General features: G+C 47.8%; 1 long non-coding RNA gene across 1 annotated transcript in view; it reads right to left on the reverse strand.

Annotated features, from left to right (window-relative positions):
* Window positions 1-491: 491 nt before the first annotated feature.
* LOC144824508 (uncharacterized) overlaps window positions 492-17364 on the reverse strand; it is an 81926-nt gene continuing 65053 nt past the window's right edge. Inside the window, exons 2-3 of the long non-coding RNA XR_013608988.1 lie at window positions 1723-1996; window positions 492-970 (exon numbers count right to left, since the gene is read on the reverse strand). This is a non-coding gene — a long non-coding RNA (uncharacterized LOC144824508). The remainder of the gene's footprint in view (window positions 971-1722; window positions 1997-17364) is intronic.

Below are 17364 nucleotides of genomic sequence, written 5' to 3' on the forward strand. Positions count from 1 at the left end.
GTCTCCTCCCTCCCACATTGCTCGCAGACGGCGACGAGGTACCGACGGAAAGAGCGGGGCCTCCAGCACTGAGCAATAGCCGGGCGAGGTGAGGCCTACCCCCACAAAATGCTGGGATGAAGAAGTTACTACACATACATGGAACACATGTCTGGTAGGGTGGTAGTACACCACTGATTTATCTCTCTTCAACTGAATTCATTAGTGCAATATTTTTCACGTTGTATTGTCACTTGCAGTAGCACTATGTCACTTTAAGGTCCTGAAGAAAGCCGAGTTAATTAACTAAACGGCTGAAACATGTCGACCTCACTCCTAGCCAAGAGATAGTTACAAATTGTTCAATACTATCAGGCAGTTTTTTATATATGGCAGCAGGACAATTTCAAATAAACATATTTTTTGTCTTTCTAGCCATTTTTATTTCACACACGGTATCACTTGCACTGCACTTCATCAGTCCCTGCATATCCTGTCCAAACAGAGCGGCCGAGTTTCCGTAAGGAGCAGGAGGTCTTACATACTTGCAACATCAGCCTTGTCACCACCTTGGCTGTAGGTGACCCCTCTCCTCTGGTTCTCCAGATGACGAAGTTCCGCCGAATGGGTGGGCTGTAGCGAACCATACTCAGGCCCGAGATTGCACAGGCTTTGTAATATTGGTGAACTGCATCTGCTCCCGTAGTCGTGGTCTCCCGGTCATATCAAATCAGACCACTTTACTCCCTTCAGTAAGTTAGGTATGTACTCAGGGGTATGGAGTAAATTTGGTCTTTAAAGATTGTCCCTCAGATCCTACCTCACCCTTTTGTTGTTTAACTCTGTGTCTCAGACACGGATTCCTCCTGCATACTTCTGTCCCCCTCAGATGCGCTGGTGGGCTCTGTGTCACTGGCCTCCGCTGCAGCTGTAGTGCTACTCTCGCCACCACTGGTTTCTGGCTCATGTTCCTCCATGGTCTCTTGCGAATCTGCATTAGAGAGGGATACAGGGTTGTGTAAGTGTCATCATCTGGTCACACGATTTCACATCAATGCAGTACAGGAGAGCCCCAAACCAACATGGTAACCACCAAACCCTGCAATCACTGTGCAGCAACACACTACATAGACCACAACAGTGCCTGTAACGCAGAATAACTGCCATGAATGAGCCATGTTGATGCCACACAGCACTACACCCTGCCCGTAGATGGAGTGCCCCCCCCCCCCAACTTGCCCTGCCCTAGGGACATGGTGTGGGTACAACACTTATTACCACTGACAGACCTTCAGGGAACAGGAGGGGACAACACACACACCTATTATGACATTACATGCCACAATGCCAAGTAGGCCATAGCAGGCACCATGTGGTAATCTGGGGCACATTGTTGTCAGATGTGTGGGCCTCAACGATCATGGTGCCTTCAAAGTAGGCATACATGAAGTCACACTCAGAAAGTTGACACTGCAGTTCACCCCAATATAGATTCCCCACACTATCCCAATGATGAATGACCATGTGGAGCCTAACCCATCTGGCAATGCGAAAGTACAGCAGGGAGTTTCCGCTTAGTAAGGCCAGGGTGGGGCAATGCCTGATACAACCACACATCACAGCAGCCACTCACACTACACAGCACATCACAGCAACACACGCACATCACATGGGTCACCGGTGCAACAGGCCCTGTACACATGCATCCACTCCCAGCAAAACTCACCCTCCCCAGATACTCACCATCCCTGCCTTGCTGCCGATGCTCCTTCAGACGTGCATCCAGGTCTGGATGAGTCACTGCCAAGATGCGGCCCATTAGTGGAGTCAGTCTGCGCCGTGCCAAATGCCCTGTGCGTGGTAGCATCCCCAAGGTCATTTCTGCCCCTTTCTTTGCCAGCCGGCTGATGTCGTCCCACCTCTTGTGACAGTGGGTGCGTCATCTGTTGAAAACCCCCAGGGCCCGCACCTTTTCTGCAATGGCCCTCCACAGGGCCTTACGCTGGTGTACCTTGAGCTGCAGGTATGAGAGAAAAGAAGGGTAAATGACCAGTTACACAATGTCAGATACCAACATCTATCAGTACAGTAGCAAGACACAGACTCAGGACTAATTGTAACCTCCCTCCCTCCAAAACTGGGGGACCTCTCACAAGGGCACTCTGCATTGCTCAAACATTTGTGATTACATGCACACATTGGGGCGTATAGGCTCCATGATAATCTCACAAATGCAGGATGCCTCAATATAATATGCATCAACAGAAGTGTGTAAGTCTGAAATTATACATGGCACAGATGGGGCATATCTACTATTCAGTGTGAAGGAACAGGAGCAAGGAGCATGTAAGTCTGGTGATGTTTTATCGTTTGGGTGGGCAGGCACTGAACCTACTCTCTGGGTCACACTGACTCAGACTACAGGGGCACACTGAAATATTCACACAAGCAATTACTGTCCTGGCACCTACATGGCTAACATCCGTTGGCCCTGTATGGCTGACAATGTAACACACCCCACTCACACATTGTGATCGTGGGACTATGGCGGGCCGGAAAATCAGGCAAGGAGGCCGTATGTAGTGTGCAATGATGGGTTTTTAATTGTCTCAAGAACAAAGTCTTTACAAGCGGGGAGAAGGTATTTCGGGAATGGAGCTCCTGGCGATGATGTTCGGTCGTCTCCTTCGGGCGATGGAACAGGTACTCCGGTGAGGGGGTGATCTGGGCGGTCACGCTCCGCCGCAACTCCCAAGTGAGTTGCGGCCGCTCTCCAGCCTCCTCCTCTGGACTCCACCAGTCTTCGCTCCACTCTTCTTCTTCTTCCTTCGTCTGGTCTGCTACAACGCCGGTCCGAGCCTCCTGCCGCGAGATCGCTGCTCCGAACGAGTCTCTGTCTGTGCTTCCACTTTTTCCTGGTTCCGGCGGTGATTCCGAGGCGGGACTTCCGGGATCAGGTGGTTGTTGTTCCGGGAGTCGTCCGTTCCTGATTGGCCCCTGAAAGACAGAGAGGGGTGGGGTGCTGGTTGTCAGGGCCGTGTCCAAGGACGCTTCCTCGCAAGCTGCCGTGAAGGGTGAGCGTCCGAAAACGGGAGGTACGGGCGGGGCTGGCGATAGACCCGTACCACACACATACAAGTACAGGCATGGAAAAGAGTGACATTGGGACACACACACTCCCTCACCCTGGAGACAGCTTGTCTGTTAGTGTTTGACACAACCCCACACACTCAGGCATATGCTGCAGCTGCACAACTACACGTCTGACACACCCATGCCCTACATTTACCTTCATGGAGACTTACCACTACATTGGGACCACCAAACAGCCTTGGGTACTGTGCCAGCACCTCGTCCACAAGGACCTCCAGCTCCTCACTTGTGAATGGACTTGCCATCCCTGTGGACATGGAACACCTGTGGTGGAAGTGAGTGGTGAGGGGTCCCAGGCAGCAGGCTCTTCAGGCAGCAGCAGGAGAGGGTCCCAGGCAGCAGCAGGAGAGGGTCCCAGGCAGCAGGCTCTTCGGGCAGCAGCAGGAGAGGGTCCCAGGCAGCAGCAGGAGAGGGTCCCAGGCAGCAGGCTCTTCAGGAAGCAGCAGGAGAGGGTCCCAGGCAGCAGTAGGAGAGGGTCCCAGGCAACAAGCTCTTCAGGCAGAAGCAGGAGAGGGTCCCAGGCAGTAGCAGGAGAGGGTCCCAGGCAGCAGCAGGAGAGGGTCCCAGGCAGCAGGCTCTGTGAGCAGTGGAAATGTGAGGCTCACTCCCACAGATTTATAGCCCCCTGGGGTCGTATGGAAGCTGCAAAGCAGCAGCAATTGGTTGTCCAGGTCTGCCTCTTTCAAAAGTATCCAATGACCGCCTCCGCGGTGGCAGAGCACACCTTCACCGACTTTCAAATCTGCATCATGCCACCGTGATCATCGCTCCCATTGGCTGTAGGCAATGCTCCATGGCGGTGAAGCACCACGGGTGCCCGGGGTGCGCTACCGCGATAGTGCATCATTCAAAAATATCCAATGACCGCCTCCGTGGTGGCGGACCATGCCCACCGCCATCTACACATGTCCATATGCCAATGGCTACCGCACTTGTGAAGGGGGTGGTGCTGGTGTCACACCGCCGGGGCCAGGCGGTAGGTACCGCGATTCATGCAGCGGAGCATGCCCACCGCCATCTACACATGTCCATACGCCAATGGCTACCGCACTTTTGAAGGGGGTGGTGCTGGTGTCACACCGCCGGGGCCATGCGGTAGGTACCGCCATTTTCATAACATTTAATGGCTATGTCCATCGTGAACACTGTATCAGTACCCAGCGGCAACATGGTGAAGGGCACATCATTGTACACACAATGCCATTCTTCCATGTCATCCACAGGTGGACGCACATTCTGTGTGACACACTTTGGTCTGCGGACCCTGCCATGTTAGTTATGAATTTGATGGTTGATGATGCTTGACACTCCTGAGCTGGTGTCAATGATGTTGAAGAAATCAATGTGTTGTGTGTCAGTGCTGACCTTGACAAGGCTTGTGTCACTGTATGGTATCATACCAGACTGGTGCTTTCACATCAGCTCATGCAAACAACTGAAAGTTTTCCTGCTACTGTGATCATTGTGTTGATGGATGTGTGCAGACTTTACATGATGCATTGAGGTGTGACAGGTACAGCAGATGGGTATGATACAGTCATGGTAATTTCAGACACATTTTCAGATGTTACAGCACCTGGCGTGCACATCCGAAATGTGTGGTTCAGTATGTGTACATTCACATTCACCGATGTGTTTGTGGCACTTGCGTATTGTTAGTGGAGAGGTGTGCCCTCTGTGTGTATCAAAAGGCCACCCATGTAACCTGGTGTGCCATGCATCTCTCAGGCAGTCTTTGTTTTTCCATGACATCATTGATGGTATGTGCTGTGGCCATCTCATGGTGGTTGTCACTGACATTTTCAAATATACATCTCAACTAGAAGGAGGCCAAATCTCCTACGTCACCTGACAGTGCTGGAGGACATGGAGAATGTTGCAATAATTCAGAAATTCTGCCTGGACAGATCAACACTGAAGATCCTGTGTGATCTTTTGGAGCCCCACCTGCAGCCTCGCCGTCACTATCCAACTGCATTCACACCCACATACAAGGTGATGGCAGCCCTCCACTTTTTTGCAACTAGTTCCTTCCAGGAGACCATGGCTAGCGCTGGAGGGATGTCGCAGCCCATGTTCAGCCAGGTGCTGAGGAATGTTCTTGCAGCCATGATGCTCTATAGGAATCACTACATTCATTTCCCTAGGGGAGCAGAATTGGCCGGTGTGAAGGGTGACTTCTATCCCCTTGGGGGCATCCCACATGTTGTTGGTGCCATCGATTGCACCCATGTAGGTCTGGTGCCACCACAGGCAACAGAGCACAATTATAGAAATCGTAAACATTATCATTCTATCAATGTGCAGGTGGTGTGCCTTGCAGACATGACCATTTCCCATGTGTGTGCAAGATTTCCTGGCTCTGCACATGATTCGTACATCATGAGGAACAGCATGGTGCCACGGATGATGGAAAATCTACATCCCGAGCGTGCTTTGATTGTGGGTGAGTATGCCTACTGATATGGCATGCTGTGTGTTACCTGCTGCACTCTGGCTGTGCAACATTGCAATGGGTGTTTGTCATTCATAGGTGGCTCTGCATATCCCAGTAGGCCATGGCTGTTAAGCCCGCTACGGAATCCCAGGACCCCGGCTGACATCTGGTACAATGAGGCCTATGGCAGGACCCGACGTGTAATTGAGCGGACTTTTGGCGTGCTGAAGTCAAGATTCCGCTGCCTTGACAGGACAGGAGGTGCACTGGCATATACTCGCCTGGGAAGGTCTGCAAGATCGTTATGGCATGCTGTATGCTGCACAACCTGGCCATCCACAAGGGGATCCCCCTGCTCCTGGACGATGGTGAGGAACCAAGGCCACCACCTGCTCCAGGACCTGAGTCCAGTGATGATGACAGTGGAGAGGAGGAAGAAGTTGACCTGCGCCAACAGCTCATCGACCGCTACTTCACTTGAAGGTGGGTGACGAGGTACGACGTGCACATTGTCTGGTGTGGTTGCTGTTGTTGTGAATGGCTATGCGCGGATGTAATAGACAGGCACATGTTTAGTCACCTGTATGCGGTAAATGTGACATTGACGTTCCATATTGGGACGTATACTGGACTCTATTTGTTCACACCTGCAGCCCATTGTCTTGTATGCCAGTAGTGTCTTGTGTATGTTTTGTGTAGTGTTCTGTCTGTGATGCCACAATGACACCAGTGACTGTTGTTCTGTTCTGTCTCCCTAGGTGCTTCAGAATAATCCTGCCCTACATACAGTACATCATTTGGACACATCATGGACATTGTCAGCACTGTAAATATTGCACTAAAACGATACTGCACAAAATCTGGTGCGTCAGGTAGTGAGTTGACAGTCATGGTCGATGATATGCAAGAGTAGACACCACATGGATGTGGTGACCCAGTCCAACAGACAAGTGCCATTGCCAAGGAAATGTGGGGAAAGACAGTTCAAGCAGTCAATGCAGTGGGGAAGAGGGTTGCCATCAGGGCTGGCTACATGACTGGCGTGTGGCAGGTGCTTTGCCTCCGGAGTCTCCCAGGCTCTTCTTTGGACGCCCCCTTGATCTTTTTGTCGGTGGGGGTCTGCTGACTGGCCAGCGGCATCAGGGGACTCGCCAATCTCTGTTGGCGCAGGGGAGGATGGTGCACTGTCATCCTGCGGCACAACAGGAGGGGGCGGAGGTGTTGGTTGGGACACAGGCCTGTCCCTCTGCAACGCCGCTTGCTGGCCCATGAGGTCCACCATCTGTCCAAGGCGGTTGTCGATGGACCTCATCAGCAGGATGAGCTCCCTTAATAGTACATCAGACCGGCCACTTTGTCCCTGGACCTCTTGGTATGCCTCCACAACTCTGGTGAAGTGATCCAGGGATGGTGTCTACTCCTCCCGAGGTCTGGTGGTGACCCTGGCCCTCCCACCTGTCCTGCTGCCACGGACCTGTTGCCTCACCACTGTGGGTCCACTCCACGCACACTCTCCCTGCCCTCCACAGTTGTTGGTGTGGCCTGATCATCCCCTGGCACAGGGAGGGTGCTGCAGGTGGTACTGGTGGTACTGGTGGTGGTGGTGGTGGTGGTGGCGGCGGTGGTGGAGGGAGGCACCGGCCGTGACTGCAGGGGTCTCCTGTGCTGTTGTTGTTGCAGCAGACTTGGTGGTGGGAAGGATGGGGTCTTGGGATCTGTGGGTCTGTGGCACACCAGATGGGCTGGAGCTCATCGTCCAAACTGTCCTGGGAGTCAACATCTGAGAGTCCATGTACCGGGGGTGGAGACTGGCTCTGCTGTTCGTTGTTGTGGTCCTCAGCAGTGAGTTCCTCATCACCTGTGGATTAGATGGGGAATGGTCAGTGTTGGGCACTGTGTAAGTATTGTATCATCTGTGTATCATCGACTGTCTGTACACTACACAATTATGAAGTCTCCACTAGTATTATTGATTGCAACACTGTGTGTAATTTCATAGTGCAGAGGAACATCATTTACTCATACATGTCAGGTGTCAAGGCATTGCATGCAATTGTTGCTGTGTGTAGGGATGCAGGTCTCACACACACACACACAGACATCAGGAAGAGTTAAGATGGCTACCTACCTGTAAGTCTGTTTGTTGAACAGTGCCATGGCTGACACATGGGCATGGGTGGGGGAGGCCTCCATGCTGCTGGAGTGTGGGACAGGGGGCATGCTGGGAGTGGTAGTGCAGGCCTCCCTCCAACAGACAGACATCACAAGCAAGATAGCTACCTACCTGTTAGGTGAGGGTGAACAGTGCAATGGCTAACACATGCTCCTGGGTGGGGGAGGCCTCCATGCTGCTGAAGTGTGGGACAGGGGGCATGCCGGTACTGATACTGGCCACCCACCCCCAAACAGTGCTCCACCACAAGATGGCTACCTACCTGTAAGTCTGTTTGTTGAACAGTGAAATGGCTGACACATGCTCCTGGGTGGGGGAGGCCTCCATGCTGCTGGAGTGTGGGACAGGGGGCATGCTGGGAGTAGTGATACTGGCCTCCCACCCCCAAACAGTGCTCCAATACAAGATGGCTACCTACCTGTAAGTCTGTTTGTTGAGCAGTGCAATGGCTGACACATGGTCCTGGGTGCGGGAGGCCTCCATGCTGCTGCAGTGTGGGACAGGGGGCATGCTGGGAGTGGTAGTGCAGGCCTCCCTCCAACAGACAGACATCACAAGCAGGATAACTACCTACCTGTTAGGTGAGGGTGAACAGTGCAATGGCTGACACATGCTTCTGTGTGGTGTTGGGGGGGATCCATCTTGGTAGGCTGTGGTACAGGGGGCATGGTGTGAGTTGTTGTACAGACCTCCCTCCCCCATACTGGCCTCCCAAGCAAGGTGGCTAGCTACCTGTTGGGTGAGGGTGGACAGTGTGATGGTGTTTGGGTTGTGCAAGGAAGTACTTCTCAGTGTGTTGGTTGCCATTTGTTTGTACTTACCAGCCTCCGTTCCCCCGGCTACTCCTGTGAGACTCTCAAGATGCAGTACGGCAAGCACCTTCTCCTCCCAAGGTGTGAATGTTTTCTGTGGGATGGGAGGGCCACTGCCAGTCACGTTCGCCAGATCCCAGTTCTTGCTCCTCTTCTCTTTGACAACCCTTGAGATCATGCCACCGCTTCATGATCTCCTTCTTGGATCTTCGGGTGGTCCCAACTGCGTTGACCCTTTGTACTATCCTTTCCCACATTTGTGTCCTCGTGGCTAATGGTGTCTGTTGGACCAGGCTACCAAACAGTTGTGGCTCCACTCTCACTATCTCATTGACCATGACTGTCAACTCTCTGTGAATTTGGGCATTTTCTGTGATGTCATGGTGTGTGGTGGTTGAAGTGTTTGTGGGTGCAGGTGTGTGGGTGGCGGTTGTGGTGTTGATGTGTGAGGTGTGTTGTGTGCTGGGGGATTGTTGGTGCTGGTGTGATGGTGGTAGTGATGGTGGTGGTGGATGTGTGTATGTGCTGTGCTCTTTGGCCTCTCCTGTCAGATGTGGTGTATGGCCTTCTCTTCTGGAGTGTTGTAAAGGATTGTGGTCAGTGAAGGTGGTGGTTTTATACTCAGCTGTGTGGGTGTGTCCAAGTGGAATTTGGCTGTCAGGTGTGTTGTGGGAGTTGTCCTGTGCTTTTATATTTTTATTTGCATTATTTTGTTGTTATGTGTTTTATGTATTTGGGGGAATTGGCTACTTTGATTTATGCAATGTTTGGCATCACTGCGGTGTTTTGGAATCGTCTGCCATGTTTTTTATGTTCCATCCGCTGCGGTGGCTATGCTGCCACTCTTACGCTATCTCTCCCATTCACTCCTGTGTGCGACCGCGGTGGTCGGTAACAGCGGTTCCGAATGCGACACCCTCGGGGATATCCTAATTTCCCGTGCGGTGTCTCCGCTTTCCTTGCGGCGGGTTGTTGCTTTTCCGCTGCTTTTCTGACCGCCGCGGTCGTTTTTTTGTGTTCACCGCCCGCGTCGGACGGTGTTGCTTGGGCCGCTACCGCCGAGGTCGGTCTTTGTTGGCGGTTGATCCTAATTTGGCCTCCGGTTTATCCGCGGCCCCGGCGGGCGGTAGTTTCCCGCCTCCATGGCGGTCGGGCGGTTTTCCGCCCGCTATCCTAATGAGGCCCTAAGTATCTAATTTTCAAGGCATTTGCTACAGATGTGGAAAGAGGTCTAACTATGCCTCTTTTTCAGGTTGTCCAGCATTGAAAAAAGAATGTAAAATCTGCAATAGAATTGGTCATTTTAGCAACATATGTAGAGATAAGTGTCCCCATTTTAATAGTAGAGGTGCTGTTTTCTCTATTTCTGAAGAAAACATAAGTACAATCAGGAATGTCAATGTTGATACTGAAAAAGGTTCTCCGTGGACCATTATTTCTCAGGAGTATTATAGTGATACCATAGCAAATTCTATTTCTATGGATGATCTGAGAGACTCTGATATTATTGCTGAGAGTTTCTGTGGCACAAGGATCGACATCATTGTTCTTTTTCAAGTGGAGTTACATTTCAAACACAGAAAAGCCAATATTAAGCTATATATTTCCCAAAAAGGTGTGAATGTCTTAGGTTGGTTTGACCAATGGAAATTGGGGATTATGTTAAAACCTTGTTCCAAAGAACCAGTGTCTTTATGTGATGACAGTTTTATGGATACTATTTCTGTAGTGGAAAATGCTTTTGATGACAATCTGACCAAATCTGAAAAGGCATGTAATCTTATTAAGTGTTTCAAAAATGTGTTTTGTGATAAAATGGGTAAGCTCAAAAACTTCTCACATAAGATTGTGTTGAAAAGCATTCATTCACCTGTTGTGCAAAAGCTCAGAAGTGTTCCCATCAATATCAGGGAAGAACTTAAAACCATGTTAGATGAGCTATTAAAGGAATGTATAATTGAACCTACAGAATCATCAGAATGTGTATCTCCCATAGTTTTAGTACGAAAAGCAGACCAAAAATTGAGAGTATGTGTTGACCTAAGAGCTTTAAATTCTAACATCATAATTGATTGCCACCCATTGCCAAATATAAATGAGTTAGTTTCATTGTTGGATGGAGCAAAAATATTTTCCACCCTTGATCTCAGATTGGCTTACCACCAAATTGTACTAACGGAAGACTCAAAAAAACTTACAGCATTTATAACACCACAGGGCTTATTCCAATACAAGCGAATACCTTTTGGTCTCGCATCCGCTGCGTTAGTATTCCAAAGAATCATGTTTCAAATTTTCAGAGATGTAGACACCTTTGTAAAATGTTTTCAAGATGTAGACACCTTTGTAAAATGTTTTCAAGATGAGTTGTTTCCAAAAATACTACTGAAAAACATGTACAGGAAGTTTGCACATGGTTAGAGCAAAGTGGTTTAACTCTTAAAGCACACAAGTGCAAATTGTTCATGGAGTCTGTGGAATATCTGGGACACACTCTTTCAGGTAATGGTGTTATTCCTAAAAAGTCTAATGAAGAAGCTATCACTAAAGCTCCCGCCCCAGAGAACAAAGATCAGTTACTCTCATTCGCCTTAATGTATGAATATTACAGCAAATTTGATGTTAATTTTGCCACTAAAATGGAACCTTTGAGGAAATTGCTTAGACAGGGGGTGACATATGAATGGTCTGATATGCAACAACATTCATTTGAAGAGATTAAACATGACATGCTCCCAAACTCAAACCTTTTCACATGAACAAAGAATGTGTGATAACAGTTGATGCTAGTCTGTATGGGTTGAGGAGTGTGCTTTCACAAAAGGAAGGAAGTGATGAACGGAATGTCGCCTTTGCCTCAAGGACACTCAATGAATGTGAACGTAAATATGCTGTCATGGAAAGGGAACTGCTTGCTTGTGTTTGGGCTACAGAGCATTTTAGATTATATGTTTGGGGTTCCAAGTTCAGGCTTAGGACGGATCATAAACCCTTAGTCAACATCTTGTCAGTAGGAGGAGGATGGGATTCCACGGCTAGGATTGCCAGATTAACATCAATACTGCAGGAATATAATTTCATTGCTATCTATGTACCGGGAAAGAAAAATGTGACAGCTGACTGTCACGTTTACCATGCAAGCAAGATGAGATCAGTGTGGTAACTTAATATGATTTTGTTTTTACCATTCGAGATGTTTTATGAGAAAAGTTCCAAGATATCACAGAGACAATTTGGCATGAATGTGAACAGAAATTAACAAATGGGAGGAACTAAAAAAAAACGTTAAAAATGGTTGGCCAAGGAAAGAGAGAGTGAAGTCTGAACTTTTACCGTTTTATAATGTGCTGGAAGAGTTAGAGTTAGAAAGCGAGTTCATTTTCAAATCAGGGTAGTGTATTCCTCCAGAGGGCATGTATGATATTATTCAACAGATTGCACATAAACCCCCCCCTGGCATTTTATCCATAAAAGATTAGTGAGGTATTACTTTTGGTGGCCAGGGAATGACAAATGTATTGATAGAACTGTCAGAGAATGTCCAGAGTGTGTTTCAAGTGAAAGGATGTTAAAAGTACATACTCCACCACTTAAGATTGTTAGATGGCCATCTGAACCGTGGGAAAAAAATTGCGTTTGCTATTTCGGGTCCTTTTCACATGTTGCCAGAATCTTTACGCTATCACTAGTAATTATTGACTACCACTCAAAGTGGCCTGAGGTAAAGTTCGTTCCTAAAGCCACTACTGATTCTGTGATAAATTTCTTTAAAGATGTTTTCACTAGAGAAGGATGTACATCGTTTTCGGTCACTGATAATGGTGTTCAGTTAACTTCCTTGGAAATGGCTGATTTTCTCAAAGAGTGTAATATTATCCACAGGTTTACATCTCTGTATGAACCACGTGAAAATGGTCAGGTGGAAAGATTCAATCGTGTGCTGAAGAGTTTCATTGTCGATTCTGTCAAGTTTGGGGTGAATTGGGTAAGTGCTTTAAGAGAACGTTTGTGGAATTACCGCTTGCACCTCACTCCACCACTGAAGTGAGCCCATTTAAACTCTTCAAAGGTAGAAATCCTGCGTCAAAAGTACTACTGTGGTGGTTGAGAGAGAAGTCCCATCATTTTGTGTCTGATAAGGAAAGTATTGGTGATATTGCCAAACATGTGGAAAATAAGCTATTTAAAACCAAAAAGTGGTATGATAATAAATGGAATACTAAATCACAAGATTTTCAGGTAGGAGAATGGGTAAGGATTCTCAAACCATGTCTAATGAATAAAGGTTCTGATAAGTTCAGTGAGCCCATTCAGTTAAGGAAAGTGTTTATCAATAGTGCTATGACTCAAGATGGGAGAATTTGGAATTTTAGAAGATTGGCCAAATGTCCAAGATCTAATATTCTTGGAAAAAATGATTCAGGAAATAATGTACATTTTGACAAGTATGATTCTATTGCCCGCAGGGTTAAGGATTTTAGACGTGTTATTAATGTACCTAAAAGATATACAAATTTCATGTAGTGTCCTTTTTTATCAATTTTATTTATCTGCTATACATAGTTGGTGCATTTCAGTGTACATGTTTCAAATGTATTTTATTATGGTAAAGTCAGTTTGGTAATAGGGAGATGTGTTATATCTTTAGTTTATTTGTTATGTAATGTACCTTTTAAATATGTACGGCTCCTGCCTCATGCTTCTGCATGAGACATGTTGTATTTCAAGTGTATTCCACATTCCAGAGGTTTTGAAGAATGCATGGAATGATAGTGGGAGCCAGTACAGACTGGACTTTGAAGAAAGATGTACCTTCATGACAGTGCTGCAATAAAGAAGTTCAACTTTTCATGTTTTATGGATTATTTAAACAGTGCCATCAACAAAATGGCCATTTCCAGGGCAAAAGGACCCCCCAAAGCAGAGCCTTTGACCTGCATGTAAAACGTGTTCTCAAACTTGAAATAGTTTTTTTTAGCGCAATCCTGGCCAAATCTAATATGAATTCTGTCGGTACTCTCTGAGGTTTTATTCGTGTCTCTAAATAGAATTCCATATATTCCAACGCTTCTTCTTGTGGTATTTGAGTGTCTAATGATGTTACGTCAAATGAGACTAACCACTGGGTACGGACATAGAATATTTGTCCTTCGATTTTGTTGATAAAGTTGGTGGTGTCTCGAAGATAAGATGGCATTTGATTGACAAAACGTTTAAAAAAAATATCCATGTATTTGGCAATCGGCTCCAACACAGATTTACACCCTGAGACGATTAGTCTCCCGGGTGGCTCAGTCACATTTTTGTGGATTTTTGGGAGAAAATACATTACAGGGATCCTGGGATTTGATTTATTCAAAAATTCAAATTCTTTTGGACCAAGGATCCCTTGGTCTAATCCCCATTTGAGCTTCTCTTTAATTTCTCCTTCTATTTGACATGTCGGGTCTTCACTTAATTGACAATACCATTCCTTATTAAGGATTTGCTTTTTGGCTTCAGATACATACAGGTCTTTGACCCACACGACCAGGGCAACACCCTTGTCCGCCGGTTTTATAATGACTGAATCTTCTCTTTGTAGATTCCTTATGTCTTCATGTTGTTGTTTTGTGATGTTCATTTTGGAAAATTGCTTTTGTTTCTCCAAGTATCTGATTGAAGACAAAACCGCATGTTCGAAGGCGATAATCTGTTTTGGCATCATATGAGTCGGTGGAATGAAGTTAGATTTTTTAACTAATCCAGTTGAACCAGTATTTCCCGGGTTTTCCTTTAGAAAGAAAAAGGCTTGCAATCTAATCTTGCGACAGAACTCCAAGGCCTCTATTTTCATATTTGCATAATCTGTGTTGGTTAATGGAACAAATGTAATACCCAATTCTAAGACGGACTTCTCAACTTCCGTCAACACTCTTGGGGATAAGTTTACAATAGTCGTTGTTCTTACGTCTTGTAAAAGTTCTTGCGAGTATACCGCAGAAAATGAAACGCTAGCTATCGGGTTTGGAAACTGTCAAACTTAAACTTGAACCACCCGCCTTTATCAATGAGCGTGAAGATATTGTGTAATAATATGCATCCATGTGAACTAGCGTGATACGCTTAAGCCATAACGGCGAAAGAACATTGTTGCAAGTAGCGGTCCGCCTAAGGATGAGAAGCGTGCAATAATTAGACTGTCATTTAAATTTGTAGGAAATGGAGTCCGACATATAAATGAAGGCCTAAATGAAAACAAGTGACTACACAAAAAACATAGAACACTCTTACCTTTGGACAAGGAAGAAGTAATTCTAAGTAAGCATAACGACGAGTGCTGCCCGTTTCTTTCCCTGTTACTCAATAAACCGCAAACTCGCTAATGAGCCATAACAATATATCTTTCAGGCCAATCATTCAAATAAACATGTACAGGAATGGAAACGTCTCAGCGTGAGGCACGAGAATCAGTTTGAAAACATGCATAAGAAACGTTTATTGGCCAAGTAAGTTTCTAGTGAGCGATTAATAAGAACGAGTCATGAATTGTCAGACTCGATCATTTACACAATCTATTGCAATATCTTTAGGTACCCGGCCATTGTGTCTCAAATACATTAAAGAAGGTGCACAGCGAGTGCTAGTCACTTCAATAAACATCAGGTACATCAACTGTTGTTTAAGAATGGAATACAAATAGAAGGAAAGTGTAGAAACAGCGTTTTAATTTGTGGTGTTGTTTTTTTTACCCTCCTCTCTTATGTTTTACAATTGATACATTACACCGTGGTTCAGCCCTGACAATAATCCCCAAACTTCGAAGGGGATTGGAAATGCGTCAGCTTTTTTCCTTTGAACCTATGACGGAAACAAATTGAATTGGACTCTTGTGAGGGTTTACCAACAAACAAAAAGTATACCCGTAGAGAGAACGAAAATATCCATTTCCCCGTAGTTAGTCTGCTTTCCTTAAAAAACACAAAGTGTAAATAACTTTGGTACAGGCAGGCTGATTGTTAACAATATTGACTTGTGTATCCATTTGAAAGTGTACATGAGTTATAATGTGTTGACATTTTTTAATGTTTTGTTACATTTTGCACAGATTTGTTTCACATTGTTGATGAATTATTATCTGAAAAGTGGAATATGTATCTTTTGAATGCATCAAAGAAAAATAATGTTGCTTGAAGGTGATTCAAAACGATTACAATTAATAAAGTAAGGTACAACTGAATGTGTTGCATCTAAAACCTGCTGAATGAAAAAGCAGTATTGTGAATTGGAGGCCAAGTAATCCCCTTTTTGGGTTTCGCCTGCCGAAGGCTGCGCTCTGCGCAGCTTTTCGGCGCAGGTGAAATCCATTGTTTACAATAAGGACTTCAGGAACGTCCCCCGGCTCCCATTGGCTAGCTCCATAAATGGAGGCTAGCCATTGGGTGCCGGATCTGTCCGTCAAGGCCGGACCAGATTCGGGGGCGTTCCCGAGAATTTTTCTCTTTTGGTCACGTCATGCAGCGGTGGGCGTGGCTTTTTTTTTGGGCTCGTCGAGGTTTGTTTGGGCCATTTGGCGGCTGACCGCCGGCCGAGGAAGTCCAGGTGAGTGGTTCCTTTCCTGTCCCCCCTCCCGCTGTCGGTTCCTTTCCCGCCCCCACCCCCGCCCCCCCCGCTGACCGTTCCTTTCCCGCCCCCCGCTCCCGCTGGCCGTTCCTTTCCCCCCCCCCTCCCGCTGGCCGTTCCTTTCCCGCCCCCCCCCCTCCCGCTGGCCGTTCCTTTCCCGGGCTTAGGCAGTGAGGCTCATAATGGTGCGCAGCGCTGCGGCAGGGGGCCGGGGCCCCTGCGAGTATGTTTGAGATGGTGCGGGTGGGGCCCCGGCCGGGCCCGGTGGGCCCCCCCTGGGAGGCTGGCTGGAGTGGGACAGGGACTGGAGGAGCTAGCAAATGGTGCGGCTGCGGTCGCCGGCCGGGGCCACCCACCCTGAGACAGTCAGTCTAGTCAGTGAAGTGACAGTCAGTCACAGTGTTCGAAAATAAACGATTTCATGCCATGGTGCGTGCGGGGCCCCGGCCGGGCCGGGCCCGAGTCAGGGTCTACTTCTTCGATGGCCTGGGGGGCCGGCAGGGGCCGGGGCCCAAGAAGCAAGTCCGAAATGGTGGAGGGGCCCCCGCCGGTGTCACCCTGTGAACTGGTGAGTGTGTGTCGGACTGTCTGGACTGGAGTCACTCTGGACAGAAAGTGAAAGAATGAAAGGCCTGTCCCGCGGCCCGCCGCCATTTCATAGAATCAGGCAGGCTTATACTAAGATAACTGTTATCATTCTTAATCTGACTAAGCCCGCCCGCCTGATTCTATGAAATGGCGGCGGGCCGTGGGACAGGCCTTTCATGCTTTCACTTTCTGTTCTGCACTTCCGCGTATGCGCGTGGGCACTAGGGGCTGCGTGCTGCTGAGTGGTGGTGACACGCACAAACATCATGCGCCAGCCAGCCGGGCCAATAAGCAGCAGCACTCAGGTGCGTGTGGGGCGGCCGGCATGTGCGTGGCATCAGGGGCGCCCGGGCGCGGCGGCGCGCATAGCCATAATTTAAGTTAACATAACAACAGAAGACAAGACAACGAACTCGAACAACTTCTGCCTAATAATCCTTCTAACTAAGACAAAACAAAGAAAGCAGCAGCCCAGGCAGCCCGCCCACGCTCAGCCTGTCCCGCTGTCCGATTTCCGAATCAATTCCAATCCGAACTCGAAGTTCAAGTAAGTAGTTTGTTTTGCTGTTGCAGCTTGTTGTGCCCCGGTCCCGGCTTCAAGGAGGTGCATGGACCAGGCG

Source organism: Lissotriton helveticus, chromosome 3_1 (assembly GCF_964261635.1).
Source record: "Lissotriton helveticus chromosome 3_1, aLisHel1.1, whole genome shotgun sequence".
Lineage (NCBI taxonomy): Eukaryota > Metazoa > Chordata > Amphibia > Caudata > Salamandridae > Lissotriton > Lissotriton helveticus.